This window comes from Schistocerca nitens, chromosome 2 (assembly GCF_023898315.1).
Source record: "Schistocerca nitens isolate TAMUIC-IGC-003100 chromosome 2, iqSchNite1.1, whole genome shotgun sequence".
Taxonomy (NCBI): Eukaryota; Metazoa; Arthropoda; class Insecta; order Orthoptera; family Acrididae; genus Schistocerca; species Schistocerca nitens.
In genome coordinates, this window is record NC_064615.1 from 810,281,968 (window position 1) to 810,299,729 (window position 17,762).

At 42.3% G+C, this 17,762-nt stretch overlaps 1 non-coding gene across 1 annotated transcript; it reads right to left on the bottom strand.

Moving 5' to 3' along the window:
• Positions 1–2,754: 2,754 nt before the first annotated feature.
• On the bottom strand, positions 2,755–2,826 carry Trnah-gug (transfer RNA histidin (anticodon GUG)). Its single transcript has one exon. It is a non-coding gene; the product is annotated as a tRNA-His (tRNA).
• Between the last annotated feature and the right edge of the window lie 14,936 nt (positions 2,827–17,762).

Below are 17,762 nucleotides of genomic sequence, written 5' to 3' on the forward strand. Positions count from 1 at the left end.
TATCCAAAATTCCGAATATTTTCACGACATCTATTACTCGATGGATTTCCCTTGTCGTACTAGGATCCTTTTCATCAAATAAGGCTTCTAAAATGTCGTCATTCTGAATAACATTGATGACACTGGATCTGACTGATGATGCAAGTCTTATATGTTCTTCCACCCTGCCTTCTGAACGTCGAAGCGTAGGAGGGCTGTATCCTCACTGATGGGGTTGTGGGTCTGGCTTACGGACTTCCACGATCTGAGCCCTGTCTTGGTTCACTTCATCACCTCCTTCGTCAGCTCTGACAGATTATCCATGTCGAATATTTCCTGAATTGTGCAATCCATCGCTTTTTGGTCCTTTTTTGTAATTTTTTTGGTTGTTACATCTTCCAATTTCGAGGACCGTGATTATTTCACTTTCTTCCATTTCAGTCTCTATTATTTGGTCCATATTGTTTCTAAAACCATTACTCCTGATATATTCGACAGATGGTACAAATTTCCTGAATGTCCATTTCTACTGTAACTTTCATGCTTTCCATGCGGCGACAGTCTGCCAAAGTGTCCTTTGTATTCATGATTCCCTCCGCAGCTATGCCACACATTAAACGCAAACTCCAGTTTGTGGAGCGTATTTCGGAAAGTATTGATATCCTCATTGCATGTTCCTGCTAATACCTGTTGGTAGTGAGGCAGCAGTTTCGTGTAGCAGTGCCTGATCATCTCCCTTTGTATGCATTGTTCGTCCAGAAACTGATTTTTCTCGATAATGTTCTCTAAAAATTTTACTAAGCTCTTGAATATCGATCCTTGATAATCTTTTGTGGCGTTCATCTCGTATTTTGTTTGTTCTTGTGTCTGCCGAGATCAGTAGCTCTCCATAAATGTGTCATAAAACTCTTGGTACGTGTGACTCGTTGCGGCAGTTCTGTGCATCTTTTCCACTACCATTACCTCTAGGGACCAATGACATAAGCAGTTTGGTCCCTTAGGAATTCACGCACACACACACACACACACACACACACACACACAAACAAGCATCCATATTCAATACAATTGCTGACGGTCAACATGGGTTAGGGTGAGGTGCGCAGGGCTTTACACGTAAAGCTCTTATATCAAAAATGGTTCTGAGCACTATGGGACTTAACTTCTCAGGTCATCAGTCCCCTAGAACTTAGAACTACTTAAACCTAACTAACCTAAGGACATCACAGACATCCATGCCCGAAGCAGGATTCGAACCTGCAATCGTAGCGGTCGCGCGGTCCCAGACTGTAGCGCCTAGAACCGCTCGGCCACTCCGGCCGGCGCTCTTATATCAAAACAACAACATTGGTGCTACTGCTCTTTGCGAGTATTGACGGATTAAGGTAATACGAAGAGGTGCTCCTTCCACACGGGCTCGAAGAACATGATTGGGAAGTTCGAATTGTCTGGCGATTTGGGAATGGCTCCTGTTATATGTCAATTGCGCCACAAATTGTTGAAGGAGTCACTGTTGCCATGGTTGAGAATGCTTCAAGCAGTAGACGGGCAGTGTCTCGACAACTGAACGTTCGATGGTGTACCGTTCGAAAAGTGATGTGAACAATAATTCTGAAATGGCCGTACAAGCTTCCAGGCTGTCGCGGATGCACATGGTCGCCACATTGACCGACATTTGTAACGTGGAACGTTAACGTGATACGCGATCACTAAATGTTATCCTCTCACGTGGAAATTAACATTCTGTTTTATTCAAAGGTTTATTCGTTATTTATCTTCCTCATTTCCTTGCAAATGTTTACACAAAGTTTCATTGTCTTACGATCTCTCGTTTTTCATGAGGGCGCTCTCAGACAGCGAAAGTTTAATTATAACCACACTGTACTACACATATCTATATAAGTGTCAATACATTTCATATTTTTTTAGTTTTAGGAGTTTTCTACTGGCATCTGAAACAGAATAAAGGAAAAAAAATCGACTGACTAACAAAACGCGAATTATTAGAAAACATATAAGGAAAATTATTACTTAAATTTTGTTCATTGTGGCCCACTTAGGCCTAAGATGAGGCAAAATTCGAGGTGGCTCGTTTAAGGCAACTTGCACCGCATCGTTTAATAACTCTTAGTCTCCGCCCACAGCAGGTAACTCTTTATTGCGACTAAAGCAAAATGGTGTGAATCGCTTCTACTTTCCAATGACGGCTCCAGAAATTTGATCACTATTACAATATCACTAAGACGTTTCCGTCATTAATACTAGTCAGATTTTTCTCACTGTTGCTTTGTGCCTTCGTGGAATAGCTCACAACTAACATGGTGAATCTTTGGCAACACGGGGTACACTCAGTGATCGCAAGAACGCACCTATTGTAAATATTCACATAGAAATCGAGCCGGCCCATAGATGGAGACGGACCTTCCATAGCAATGTCACCGTACACACTAGGAAAATTTTTTGACGCTCTGTTAAAAACAAGTTCGAAATCATTAGACAAGTTTTACAATGGATTATAAATATTATAATAATAATAAGCCTTTTCCCAACGTTACGTGCGCTCCCATATAAACAAATTTATTGTTTCGAACACCTTCGAGGGACTCCATTTTATGTGCTGTTTACGATTAAATAATCATTAAACTGTTGCTCTTATTCCGTTGATTTAGATAAATGTTTCGGTATTAAGAAGAAGATAAATCACAGTCATATTCAAGAATCCGTATGAGAGGATGATCAACAAAGATTTTTGTGGAATAAAAAAATTACACCATTTGCCGTGACCAGGATTCGAACCTGGGTTCTTGCGGCCACAACGCAATGTCCTAACCACTAGACTATCACGGCTGGCAGTAATCGGTGCCAGGGAACAGCAACCGTCCCAGCGGTGACCACGAGACGAGGAATGTGGACTACTTGCTGACGTCACTGGCTACTTCACAAGGCGGTCAGCACGCTTTCTCGAGCCGCTCTGTCGAGCAGTAGAACGAGGCAGCGAAATCGAGTTTGGAAGAGTTCCTTCATTAACTTCCGTGTTATACAACTTCGAATAACTGTAAGCGATACCATAAAGTCGACATTATTCTGTAAATAACTATAGAGAATTCACCACATTCAGTGCTTACTTGTTTCAATTTTTTGTGTCTTGCCACAGCCACATATCGACCTCTGCAATACTACAAACATTAAGAACTGTGTACCACCTGATGATGATGACTCGCTAAGCGATTCGAAGTCGATAATGGCAAAATAAAAGTTTTTTTACCAGTATAAAAGACAACTGGTTGCAGTCATTTCTGTTAACTGTTATTCTCTTTTCACGCTTCCAAATAAACCTCCCTTTATCTTTGTATAATGGCCTGTATTATATAAACAGATATTTCCAATTAACGAGAAATACAGAGTGGTCAGAAACAGTCTGAAAAGCTGTGGTACAGGGTTGGTTGTGTTGAGAAACAGTTATTAAGGAAAAGTTCAATACGTTGGGCAATATCCGAGTTAATTAGCACTGAAGTTAGCCAATCAGACCGTTGAGCTCGCAAATTCAAGCGGCCCGCCTGAGACGGTGTCGCTAAACGTGCTCTCCGTTTGGCTTCCTAAAACCGAACTGCGGAGAGATTCAAAAATTGGACGTGGGAGGGGAGCAAGGACTGAACCCAAGCCAAAGGCTAATGTATCTGGTGGGCCACTTGAATTTGCGCGCGCAACGGCCTCATCGGCTAACTTCAGTACTAAATGACTCGGAAATGGAGCAAAGTATCGAATTTATTTCTTAAAATTATTTCCAACACATCCTATCCTGCAACACCCTTACAAGCTTTTCAGACTGTTTCTGATCACCCTGCATTCGCGACTCCTATCGAAATATCGCGTGGTTCCAGTGTTGTACAGTACTGACTTATCTTTTATGACATTAACATTTTACACGCTTAATCATAGGCTGTGGGTCATCCCTGGGCCTTGGTGTAGAGTTAATTCTTCCAAGAGTTAAACACAGCTCCACATGACATGCGAGCAAACATGGTTTGTGACGTCATTTGTTCGGTCTACGCTGTGAAAAATTTTGCTGTGTGACTTGCCAAATTATCAGTACAAGTACAAATAATATTACTTTAGCGTACTTGATAAAGGAAATCTTGATGCACACCATTAGCTGCACTTCAAAAGTATTTATTTGACAGACGCGTATTCAATCATACATTCCACCATCGGTGGCATATACTGCGCGCGTCTATATCAAACAACGGGTCCGTCAAGTATAAAATCATCATGCAGGTTAAAAATGACGTAGATCTTTGCAGTATGCAGATCGTTGTGTGTACATGTTGATACTGTGAAACGATTAACGACCACACTTCCTGTTCGTATAGAACAATTCGTAGTATGATGTTCGACTCTTTATAAGTGTAACTGCAGTCTCGTTTCTGTACAAATTGTGGATAATCTTTATCTGTCCTTATTTAATCTCTAACACAGAATTTCGAAGAGTGTAGCCCAGTCAACCTTCTCAAAAGCTTTCTGTAAGTCTCCAATGTTTCAAACGTAGCTTTACCTTTCTTTAGTCAATCTTCTGATGTATGTTGTAGCGTCCCTACATTCCTCTAGAACCCGATCTGGTTTTCACCGAGGTTGTCCTCTACTATTCTTCCATTCTTCTGGACGCATTTCTTGCCGGTGTTTTGCAATCATGACTTACTGATCTGGTAGGTAATATTCACACCTTTCAGAACCTAACTCTTTGGCATTGTAATTCTGGCACCATTGTTGAAGTCTGAAGTCACCTATTTCTTGTATCTTGCAATAGTTTTGTCATGGCTGGCTCTCCCTTGAATCTCAGTAATTTTGAGGGAATGTCGTCTATTCTAGGGACTTTGTTTCGACTTACGTCGTTCTGTGATCTGTCAAGTTCTTCTCGCAGTATTATAATTTTCGTCTTCTCTTTAGTTGCTATAACACTGTTCGTGTTCATTTCCTTGTATATATTTCCCCCAATCTCTCAACTTTACCTTCTTGCTTAGTACTGGCTTGCCGTCTGAATTCGATATTCAGTTACTTCCCTTTTCTCTAAGGTCTCTTTAATTTTTCTCTATGCAGCATCTTCTTTTCCCCTAGCCATCCATGCTTCTAGAGTGTTAGTGCTCTCTAATTTTTCACTTTCTGTCATTCTCATTTTTTTACGCGTTTGAATTCCCTTTTGCCTGCTACATTTGCTGAATTTTTGCATTTTCTCGTTTCATTAGTACGTTGCATGTTATCCAAAGGAGGAAAAGGAGGACGGGATTAATAGTTAACGTCTCGTCGACGACGAAGTCATTAGAGACGGAGCACAAGCTCGGATTAGGGAAGAATGGAGAAGGTAAGCGGCGGAGTCCTTTCGAAGGAACCATCCCAACATTTGCCTTAAGCGATTTAGGGAAATCACGGAAAACTTAAATCAGGATGTCCGGACATGGGTTTGAAGCGTCGTCCTGCTGAATGCAAGTCCAGTGTGTTAACCACTGCGCCACCTCTCACGGTGCGTTATCCAAAGATTTATGGTGTTCATAAACTTTTTGCCTCTTGGATCCTCTGCAGCTTTTTCTATTTCATCTCTGAAAGTCACCCATTCGTTCAAATGGCTGTGAGCACTATGGGACTTAACATCTGAGGTCATCAGTCCCCTAGAACTTAGAACTACTTAAGCCTAACTAACTTAAGCACATCACGCACATCCATACCCGAGGCAGGATTCGAACTTGCGACCGTAACGGTCGCACGGATCCAGTCTGAAGCGCCTAGAACCGCTCGGCCACACCGGCCGGCCACCCATTCTTCTTCTATTGTATTCCTTTCCTCCATTTTAATTTATTGTTGCCTCGTTTTCCATTTGAAACTCTCAACAACCTCTGGTTCTCTCAATTCATCGGGATCCCATCTCCTCAGTTTCCTACCTTCTGCAATTTCTTGAGTTCTGATCTGCAGTTCATAACCACTAAATAATAGAGAGAATCCATTTCTGTCCCTCGAAATGTTTTGTATATTACAATTATTATAGGAACAAACGAAAGGGGGCGGTATAGGACAATGAAACAAACAAATAATCCTATTAAACGTAGGTCCGGGTCCAATGCTTTTCCTGACACGAAGTAATGCTCAAGTGCAGTCACATCGAAGTTACAACACTGTTAATGTCTGAGGCCACGTTCTGGATGACGTTCCTTGTGGTGGAAGGAATCTTATGTTGGACATGCATGATGATGCACAGGCACAATTTAATGTAGCGGTTCGGGAATACGTAGTACGAATCTTCGACAAGTGAATCGGTCGTGGGTCGCCAACAGCATAACCTCCCAGGACACAGGACTTGAACTGTTGGAATTTTTATTTGTGAGGATATTTAAAAGTTTCTGTGTTTTCCAGCCTAGATGAAAGGGTCGATGAACTCCGGAAACACACTGCGGATGTGCGGATGGCTGTCAAAGCATTCAGAACCAGATTGGGTTTCTTGAACGTGTCCAAGTATCGATGAGGAAACGTGCTGAAATCAGCTTTCACATGAACAGTGGCATGTGGAACATTTGTTGTAATGTATTTGTCCCTATTTGTCCCCAGGTGCATATCTGCAGTTTGGATCCTAGGGAACTCCTTTACAAGGTGTTCATGTGCTCAGTCGTAATATGTTGTATTGGGGAAACAATTGGTTTCCGGGGCAATGTTTTTTAAGATTGTTTGCTTGTTTCATTGTTCTCCATTCGCCTCTTTCGTTTGTACCGAAAATATTCAAGCGTCCTGAATAATATCTCTGAAGCTTCCAGTTGTCTCCAGATCTCTTCGACGTAAACGACATACTTTCATGATTCTTAAACCAAGTAATAGCAATGATTAAACTACGATTAGTGCAAAGTTCTAGCACACAGCTTCCCTTTTTATTCCTTTCCGCGGTTCAGGATCTCCTTCAATATTTTCGTCTCTTCATTTCCGTATTATCGCGTTCCAGATCACTATTACAATAAAATTTCCGTCTCCCTTAGTATTTTCATAGTTTATGTCATCACATATTTTTCTCTTCATCACTTGCCGAAAGTGTATAAACTTGAGTTACTGTAGTGAGTGTTTGCTTCGTGTCTATCGTGGAAACGATAATGCGTTTCCTGTGCTGTTCATAGTAACTTACCAGCCCTCCTGTTTCCTAATTCGTTATTAGAATTAATTTTGCCTTGTCTCTGATCGATTTTGTGTTAATAACCCTATACTGAACTGAACAGACGTTCTATTTTTCCTTCCACCGCACTTCACTAATTCCTTCTACATCTAACTACAACCTTTCCACTTCCCTCTTTAAATTCTCTGATCTACCTACCCGATTAAAGCACAAAACATTCTGCTCTCCGACTGGACTATTTTACCTCAAAAATATTTCACTCAAGAGGATTCCATCATCTTCAACCCATACAGTAGAGTTACAAGTCATCAGGAAATAGAATGAATACAGCTTGCACCCGCTCCCAGGCCTTTACAGCACCAAGATAGCAAAAGCTAAAGTACAAGGACAAATGAAACAATCGTCATCCTCCCTATTGCTCCTGCAACTGTTGAAAAGGCTGCTGCTCCAGCTCAGGAACTACAGGTTTGTCTGATCTATCCACTGTGGTTGCACCAGTGGTACAGCTATATGTATTGTTAAGGCACGCGAGCCACCTCACCTCAGGAAGGGTCATAGTAGTGTTTGAAGATTTATCTCCATCAATGAATAAATTCTGTACATGCGAATACTACTATTCCCACGGTCTTCGTGGCATAGAGTCAGTCGGATTCTAATGTAGTTCGTCATGATTTGTAATCTGTTAAGATTCTTATCAGTAGCGTGATTTCACTAGAATTCTACTCGCCTGATTGCTCTCTGGCTGCAGTGTTACAAATGTTCGGCGATGAAACCTGATGTTACATTCTGTAAACGGATACCTGGAGTGCAAGTGTTTTGAGATTTCTCCTCTAGCGCTCCAATTCAAGCAGTCTCATCTTCATAATATCTACAGTGTGTTGTATCCGCCATTCGATGCCGTAAACGAAGTCTAAGAAGATAAGCGTAGAAACCAATATGGGCTGGTATTTGAGTAAAATAGACTTGTTAGTGATAATATGACACCGGATTTTGACTCAAGCGTTTTACCAAAAACATAAAAGTGCTAAAAATTTAAAATTTTGCACGGTACGTCTTTTTACTAATGTAAACACAATTAATTCTGTACGTCTTATTTAAATGTCACATTTACCTGAAGGGCTATATTATTAGAAGGTGGTAGTTATCATGCTTCTGTGTAGAATTAAGACGTGATTCGTTGATTTGTTTCTTTTGTATGGAAAATCAGCTGAATTCTACATTAGTTTCTGGCAAGATATGATAATAATAACAAAAAAGTAAACACTTTCTTGATGTCTGATCCGCAGAAAAAGAAGGAAATGTCTCCTTTTTAGGGTTCCGTACGTCAGTATGTAAAAAAGGAACTCTTATAGGATCATTTGTTGTCGTCTATCTATATGTTAGACTGTTAAGAAAAATCTTTCTCAGGAACGGATAGACGTATCAAACTGAAATTTATGACACAGACTAACGTCTACGGTCCGTCTGCGACGTAAAACTTTAAGCTTTTGCGTCAATGTTGTCAAAGGATACGATTGTCTACGTCACATATTTTGACACTTGTAAACTCAATCATCAAAACCTACAGGACACTTCCCGTTGACCTAGAATCGTGAAATCTGGGAAGAAACAAGGCTTTAGAGCGTAAGTGAAGAAAAAAACCAGAAATTTGTTAACTTGTAATTGTATCATTTTTTGTCATTTTATCGGTCTTCCAACCTGTCTATTGAAGCCGCCTTTTCGCAGGATTGGGTGAACGTTGTTGTTATTGTGGTCTTCAGTCCTGAGACTGGTTTGATGCAGCTCTCCATGCTACCCTATCCTGTGCAAGTTTCTACATCTCCCAGTACCTACTGCAACCTACATCCTTCTGAATCTGCTTAGTGTATTCATCTCTTGGTCTCCCTCTACTATTTTTACCCTCCATGCTGCCCTCCAATGCTAAATTTGTGCTCCCTTGATGCCTAAGAACATGTCCTACCAACCGGTCCCTTCTTCTCGTCAAGTTGTGCCACAAACTCCTCTTCTCCCCAATTCTATTCAATACCTCTTCATTAGTTATGTGATCTACCCATCCAATCTTCAGCATTCTTCTGTAGCACCACATTTCGAAAGCTTCTATTCTCTTCCTGTCCAAACTATTTATCGTCCATGTTTCACTTCCATACATGGCTGCACTCCATACATATACTTTCAGAAACGACTTCCTGACACTTAAATCTATACCCGATGTTAACAAATTTCTCTTCTTCAGAAACGCTTTCCTTGCCATTGCCAGTCTACATTTTATATCCTCTCTACTTCGAGCATCATCAGTTATTTTGCTCCCCAAATAGCAAAACTCCTTTACTGCTTTAAGAGTCTCATTTCCTAATCTAATTCCCTCAGCATCACCCGACTTCATTCGACTACATTCCATTATCCTCGTTTCGCTTTTGTTGATGTTCATCTTATATCCTCCTTTTAAGACACTGTCCATTCCGTTCAACTGCTCTTCCAAGTCCTTTGCTGCCTCTGACAGAATTATAATGTCATCAGCGAACCTCAAAGTTTTTATTTCTTCTCCATGGATTTTAATATCTACTCCGAATTTTTCTTTTGTTTCCTTTACTGCTTGCTCAATATACAAATTGAATAACATTGGGGAGAGGCTACAACCCTGTCTCACTCCCTTCCCAACCACTACTTCCCTTTCTTGCCCCTCGACTCTTATAACTGCCATCTTGTTTCTGTACAAATTGTAAATAGTCTTTCGCTCCCTGTGTTTTACCCCTGCCACCTTTAGAATTTGAAAGAGTGTATTCCAGTCAACATTGTCAAAAGCTTTCTCTAAGTCTACAAATGCTATAAACGTAGGTTTGCCTTTCCTTTATCTATATTCTAAGATTAGTCGTAGGGTCAGTATTGCCTCACGTGTTCCAATATTTCTACGGAATCCAAACTGATCTTCCCCGAGGTCGGCTTCTACCAGTTTTTCCATTCGTCTGTAAGGAATTTGCGTTAGTATTTTGCAGCTGTGACTTATTAAACTGATAGTTCAGTAATTTTCACATCTGCCAGCACCTGCTTTCTTTGGTATCGGAATTATTATATTCTTCTTGAAGTCTGAGGGTACTTCGCCTGTCTCATACATCTTGCTCACCAGATGGTAGAGTTTTGTCAGGACTGGCTCTCCCAAGGCCGTCAGTAGTTCTAATGGAATGTTGTCTACTCCCGGGGCCTTGTTTCGGCTCAGGTCTTTCAGTGCTCTGTCAAACTCTTCACGCAGTATCGTATCTCCCATTTGCTCTTCATCTACATTCTCTTCCATTTCTATAATATTGTCCTCAAGTACATCGCCCTTGTATAGACTCTCTATATACTCCTTCCACCTTTCTGCTTTCCCTTCTTTGGTTAGGACTGGGTTTCCATCTGAGCTCTTGATATTCATACAAGTGATTCTCTTTTCTCCAAAGGTCTCTTTAATTTTACTGTAGGCAGTATCTATCTTACCCCTAGTGAGATAAGCCTCTACATCCTTACATTTGTCCTCTAGCCATCCCTGCTTAGCCATTTTGCACTTCCTGTCGATCTCATTTTTGAGACGTTTGTATTCCTTTTTACCTGCTTCATTTACTGCGTTTTTATGTTTCCTCCTTTCATCAATTAAATTCAATATTTATTCTGTTACCCAAGGATTTCTATTAGCCCTCGTCTTTTTACCTACTTGATCCTCTGCTGCCTTCACTACTTCATCCCTCAGAGCTACCCATTCTTCTTGTACTGTGCTTATTTCCCCCACTGCTGTCAATTGTTCCCTTATGCTCTACCTGAAACTCTGCACAACCTCTGGTTTAGTCAGTTTATCCAGGTCCCATCTCCTTAAATTCCCACCTTTTTGCAGTTTCTTCAGTTTTAATCTGCAGTTCATAACCAATAGATTGTGGTCAGAGTCCACATCTGCCCCTGGAAATGTCTTACAATTTAAAACCTGGTTCCTAAATCTCTGTCTTACCATTATATAATCTATCTGATACCTTTTAGTATCTCCTGGCTTCTTCCATGTATACAACCTTCTTTTATGATTCTTGAACCAAGTGTTAGCTATGATTAAGTTATGCTCTGTGCAAAATTCTACCAGACGGCTTCCTCTTTCATTTCTTACCCCCAATCCATATTCACCTACTATGTTTCCTTCTCTCCCTTTTCCTACACTCGAATTCCAGTCACCCATGGCTATTAAATTTTCGTCTCCCTTCACTATCTGAATAATTTATTTTTATCTCATCATACATTTCAACAATTTCTTCATCATCTGCAGAGCTAGTTGGCATATAAACTTGTACTACTGTAGTAGGCGTGGGCTTTGTGTCTATCTTGGCCACAATAATGCGTTCACTATGCTGTTTGTAGTAGCTTACCCGCACTCCCATTTTTTAATTCATTATTAAACCTACTCCTGCATTACCCCTATTTGATTTTGTATTTATAACCCTGTATTCACCTGACCAATAGTCTTGTTCCTCCTGCCACCGAACTTAACTAATTTCCACTATATCTAACTTTAACCTATCCATTTCCCTTTTTAAATTCGCTAACCTACCTGTCCGATTAAGGGATGTGACATTCCACGCTCCGATCCGTAGAACGCCAGTTTTCTTTCTCCTGATAACGACGTCCTCTTGAGTAGTTCCCGCCCGGAGATCCGAATGGGGGACTATTTTACCTCCGGAATATTTTACCCAACAGGACGCCATCATCATTTAATCATACAGTAAAGCTGCATGTCCTCGGGAAAAATTACGGCTGTAGTTTCCCCTTGCTTTCAGCCGTTCGCAGTACCAGCACACAAGGCCGTTTTGGTTATTGTTACAAGGCCAGATCAGTCAATCATCCAGACTGTTGCCCCTGCAACTACTTAAAAGGCTGCGGCCCCTCTTCAGGAACCACACGTTTGTCTGACCTCTCAACAGATACCCCTATGGTACGGCCATCTGTATCGCTGAGGCACGCAAGCCTCCCCAACAGCGGCAAGGTCCATGGTTCATGGGGGAGGTGGGTGAACGTATCAAGTTGAAATTTATGTCAATAAAGTCCACCATCTCTTGACGGTGTAAAACATATAAGCTTCTATATCAACGAAATCAAAAGATGCGCCCATTTATGTCACATATTTTGATATCTTGCCAGTACCGAATTTGATAACAAGCAAAAGTTGAAATTCTCGATTCCCGGGCTGTGTGAGCTATGTACACACATAATGAGCTTTATAAAGAACCCTTGGTGCACGAGTCTTAATCGCACTTATCTGGGCCTTTTTGTTATTATGTGGAAAAACCGTGTCCGTGGTGTTCTAGCAGGTAGAGCGTTAGACCCATGCTCTGGAGATACCCGATTCAGTCCCAAGAAGGAACGTGGAATTTTCCTCGTTTCAGTCCCTCCAGGGCGGGCCCAGGTCCACTTGTCTTGCTATAGCATTGAGTACTGGGGATTTTTCTCGAGGGTAAAAGGCGGCCGGAGCGATCGGTTCGTCCCCTTCCCCCTCCTAGTACCGCGGCGGCTGCCTTCCACCTGCAGTCAGGAAAGGAGCTCCTTTCCTTTTTATATGGACAGTCGTCACCAGAGAGATAGTTTACAATAATTTGGAGGCTAAGGTATGGAATAAAAGTAGAGTGAGTGTATCGGATGGAGGTGTGGATGCTACGCAGAGTTACGTATGTATGGGATTGGATAGTTCTGCAGTGACACAAAGTTCAGCAATGGCATTTGTAAAGAGAGAAGCGGTGTCTGTCATAATGAGGAACAAGGAATGGAGGTTCCGTTATATCTGGTAGTATGAGTAAATGTCATGACATTTAGTGTGGTGTGTTCGTGGAAGATGGTAGTTTTATTGGTAGAAAGTATGGGGATTGTGAGGATGCTGGTGGGAGAGTTGTGGTGATACAGTGCAGCTGAGTACTCGGATTAAACTTTACGAAGCCGGATAGTAAGGTAATCACATACGCGTGTCACGTGGGTGAGGAGACGGAGGAATCTGACGAGCTGCCGGTGGCCTCGTGTTGCAGTGAGTAACTGCACGCGGAAAACAAAACATTATGCTAAGCATTCAAATCTGAGATGCAATTTATAGATTTATTGAAGATGTCCGGCTGACGTTGACAAAAATATGAATAAAATATGTAAGTAGGCTGTTTAGGTTTTTATACTGGTAACGCCACGTAGCGCTGTGTATGAAAATCACTGGCTGTGCTGTGTGCAGTCTGTGGCTGGTTTGCATTGTTGTTTGCTATTGTAGTGTTGGGCAGTTTGCTGTTAACAGCGCTTAGCGTTGCGCAGTTGGAGGTGAGCCGCCAGCAGTGGTGGATGTGGGGACAGAGATGGCGGAGTTTTGAGAGCGGATGATCTGGACGTGTGTCCATCAGAGACAGTAAATTTGTAAGACTGGATGTAATGAACTGATATATATATATATATATATATATATATATATATATATATATATATATATATAATGACTTTTGAACACTATTAAGGTAAATACATTGTTTGTTCTTTATCAAAATCAAAATCTATCAGTAGTTAGTGACTTCAGTAGTTAGAATCTTTTATTTACATGACAGTATTGGCGCACGCTGTATTGCAGTAGTTTGAGTAACGAAGATTTTTGTGAGGTAAGTGATTCATGAAAGGTATAGGTTATTGTTAGTTAGGGCCATTCTTTTGTAGGGATTTTTGAAAGTCAGACTGCGTTGCGCTAAAAATATTGTGTGTTTAGGGTTGATCAGAACAAGTAAAGAGAGTAATGTCTGAGTAAGTTCAGTTTTGCTCAGCTGTTTGAAAAGCAAATAACGTAAGAGGTTTATCAGCAGTCATTCACTAATTTTTCTACGGGGACGTTTCAAATAGTTTATGGTTTTACAGCTATAGATGATGAACTAACGTAATTCTCAAGTTCAGTCAGGTAGTAGTTTCAGTCTGCTGCAGACATTCTTGTGGTATTTGGTAAGTGTGAGGATGCGGGTAAGTTTAGTGTCAAAGTATGAGATATTGTAGTGGATTATTCACAAACAGGAGGATAAAATCCACGGCAATGGAAGTGGCAGCTGATATGATTTATAATTTTTGCCACTGTACGGGTAGTTTTATCTTGAGAAGTCATAAATTATACCAGGAAATGAAGTGTTCCTGTGCCGTATTAATCTGAGATACGAGGTGTGGCTATAAAACTGGTGCTGTCACAGAGTAAGTATGCATGCAACAAAAATGAACGACCAACTGCGTGAAGTGCGAAGCCTTCTCACTCGTATATGGTGTCTCTGGTGTCTGCAGACAAATCAGTGTGGCCTTGGCCTTAGTTTGTGGGAGGGCTGTTACTTTGTTTTCTCGGAAATATGATGGAGCAACGAATTGTTGTGAAGTTCCTCATGAAACTTGAAAAAACTGCTGCTGAAACCTATCTGTTAATAAAAGAAGTGAATGGCGAAGGCAGTTTATCACGTACGCGAGTTTCTGAGTGGTTCAAGTGTGTCCGAGATGCTCCAGAAGATGACGTTGAAGATGACTCACACCCGCGACACCCTTCAACATAAATAAATTGATGAACATATCGAAAGAGTAGGTAATCTGATTCGGTCTGACCATCGGTTGAGTATCAGGTCAATTGCTGAAACAGAAGAAATTTACAAAGAATGTTTAAGGCTAATTTTACACTCCCGATTTAACAACAGTGTGTACGAAACTGGTGCCGAAAATCCTCACGAATAAAAAGAAGTTCGTGAAAATGTTTTCACTGAAATTTCGAATACTGCTTAAAGCATGGTAAAATGTGATGAATCTTGCTTTTTCACTTATGATCCAGAAACTAAGCAGCAATCCATGCTTTGGAATGGCCCAACTTCTCCGAGAGCGAAAAAAGCTCCAACGAGCAAATCAAGATTCAAAATCATGATTGTCGTTTTCAGTATTCGTGAAACTTTGTATCTTCATTGGGTTCCTGAATGCCAGACTATTAAGCACCGTTATTACTTTGTGGTTCTTGCTCAAAAGCGTGAGAAAATAAGAGAAAGCAAAGGCATGAATTGTGGAAGAACAAGTCATGGGTTCTGCACAAAGATCACGCGCCGGCTGATACTGCATTGTGTGATAGAGGTTTCTGGTGAAGTACAGCATCCCGGTGTTAGGTTAGCCACCTTATTCAAAGAAATGGCTCTGAGCACTATGAGACTTAACTTCTGAGGTCATCAGTCCCCTAGAACTTAGAACTATTAAAACCTAACTAACCTAAGGACATCACACACACCCATGCCCGAGGCAGGATTCGAACCTGCGACCGTAGCGGTCGCGCGGTTCCAGTCTGTAATGCCTAGAACCGCTCGGCCACCCCGGCCGGCGCCACCTTGTTCGCCTGACCTCTAGCACCAAGAGACTCTTGTCTGTTTCCCAAGGTCAAATCTGCACTAAAAGGAACAACTTTACAATCTGTTGAGGCAGTCAAAGAAAAAGCAGCTCGTATCATCAAGCAGCTCACACATGAGTTCCAGCACTGTTTCCATTAATGGTAAACTCGCACGGAGCGTTGTAGGGACAGAGGAGGTGAGTATACTGAGGGTGAATAACTAAATATTGAAATAAAATGACTTACAGCAACAGTTTCGTGATATTATAGCCACATCTCGCGTTTATGACTCAACCTACTAGTAACCTCTTCTGGTGACTGGATTTAACCTATCAACTACTTCGATTTTTATCTTTTGCAAGGTTTCTTATACACTACTGGCCATTATAATTGCTACACCACGAAGATTACGTGCTACAGACTCGAAATTTAACCGACAGGAAGAAGATGCTGTGATATGCAAATGATTAGCTTTTCAGAACATTCACACAAGGTTGGCGCTTGTGGCGACACCTACAACGTGCTGACATGAGGAAAGTTTCCAACTGATTTCTCATACACAAACACCAGTTGACCGGGGTTGCCTGGTGAATTGTTGTTGTGATGCCCCGTGTAAGGAGGAGAAATGCGCACCATCACTTTGATAAAGGTCGTATTGTAGTCTATCGCGATAGCGGTTTATCGTATCGCGACATTGCTGCTCGCGTTGGTCGAGATCCAATGACTGTCAGCAGAATATGGAATCGGTGGGTTCAGGAAGGTAATACTGAGCGCCGTGCTGGATCCCAACGGCTTCGTATCACTAGCATTCGAGATGACAGGCATCTTTTCCGCATGGCTGTAACGGATCGTGCAGCCACATCTCGATCCCTGAGTCAACAGATGGGGACGTTTGCAAGACAACAACCATCTGCACGAAGAGTTCGACGACGTTTGCAGCAGCATGGACTATCAGCTCGGTGACCATGGCTGTGGTGACCCTTGACGCTGCATCACAGACAGGAGCGTGTGCGATGGTGTACTCAACGACGAACCTGGGTGCACGAATGACAAAGCGTAATTTTTTCGAATGAATCCAGGTTCTGTTTACAGCATCATGATGGTCGCATCCGTGTTTCGCGACAACGCGGTGAACGCACATTGGATGCGTGTATTCGTCATCGCCATACTGGCGTATCACCCGGCGTGATGATATGGGGTGCCATTGGTTACACGTCTCGGTCACGTCTTGTTCGCATTGATGACATTTTGAACAGTGGACGTTAAATTTCAGATGTGTTACGACCCGTGGCTCTACCCTTCATTCGATCCCTGCGAAACCCTACATTTCAGCAGGATAATGCACGACCGCATGTTGCAGGTCCTGTACAGGCCTTTCTGGATACAGAAAATGTTCGATTGCTGCCCTGGCCAGCACATTCTCCAGATCTCTCACCAATTGAATACGTCCGGTCAATGGTGGCCGAGGAACCGGCTCGTCACAATACTCCAGTCACTACTCTTGGTGAACTGTGGTATCATGTTGAAGCTGCATGGGCAGCTGTACATGTTCACACCATCCAAGCTCTCAGAATGAGATTTTCTCTCTGCAGCGGAGTGTGCGCTGATATGAAACTTCCTGGCAGATTAAAACTGCGTGCCCGACCGAGACTCGAACTCGGGACCTTTGCCTTTCGCGGGCAAGTGCTCTACCAACTGAGCTACCGAACCACGACTCACGCCCGGTCTCACAGCTTTACTTCTGCCAGTATCTCGTCTCCTACCTTCCAAACTTTACAGAAGCTCTCCTGCGAACCTTGCAGAACTGGCACTCCTGAAAGAAAGGATACTGCGGAGACATGGCTTAGCCACAGCCTTGGGGATGTTTCCAGAATGAGATTTTCACTCTGCAGCGGAGTGTGCGCTGATATGAAACTTCCTGGCAGATTAAAACTGCGTGCCCGACCGAGACTCGAACTCGGGACCTTTGCCTTTCGCGGGCAAGTGCTCTACCAACTGAGCTACCGAAGCACGACTCACGCCCGGTCTCACAGCTTCACTTCTGCCAGTATCTCGTCTTCGCAGGAGAGCTTCTGTAAAGTTTGGAAGGTAGGAGACGAGATACTGGCAGAAGTAAAGCTGTGAGACCGGGCGTGAGTCGTGCTTCGGTAGCTCAGTTGGTAGAGCACTTGCCCGCGAAAGGCAAAGGTCCCGAGTTCGAGTCTCGGTCGGGCACGCAGTTTTAATCTGCCAGGAAGTTTCATCCAAGCTCTGTTTGACTCAATGCCCAGGCGTATCAAGGCCGTTATT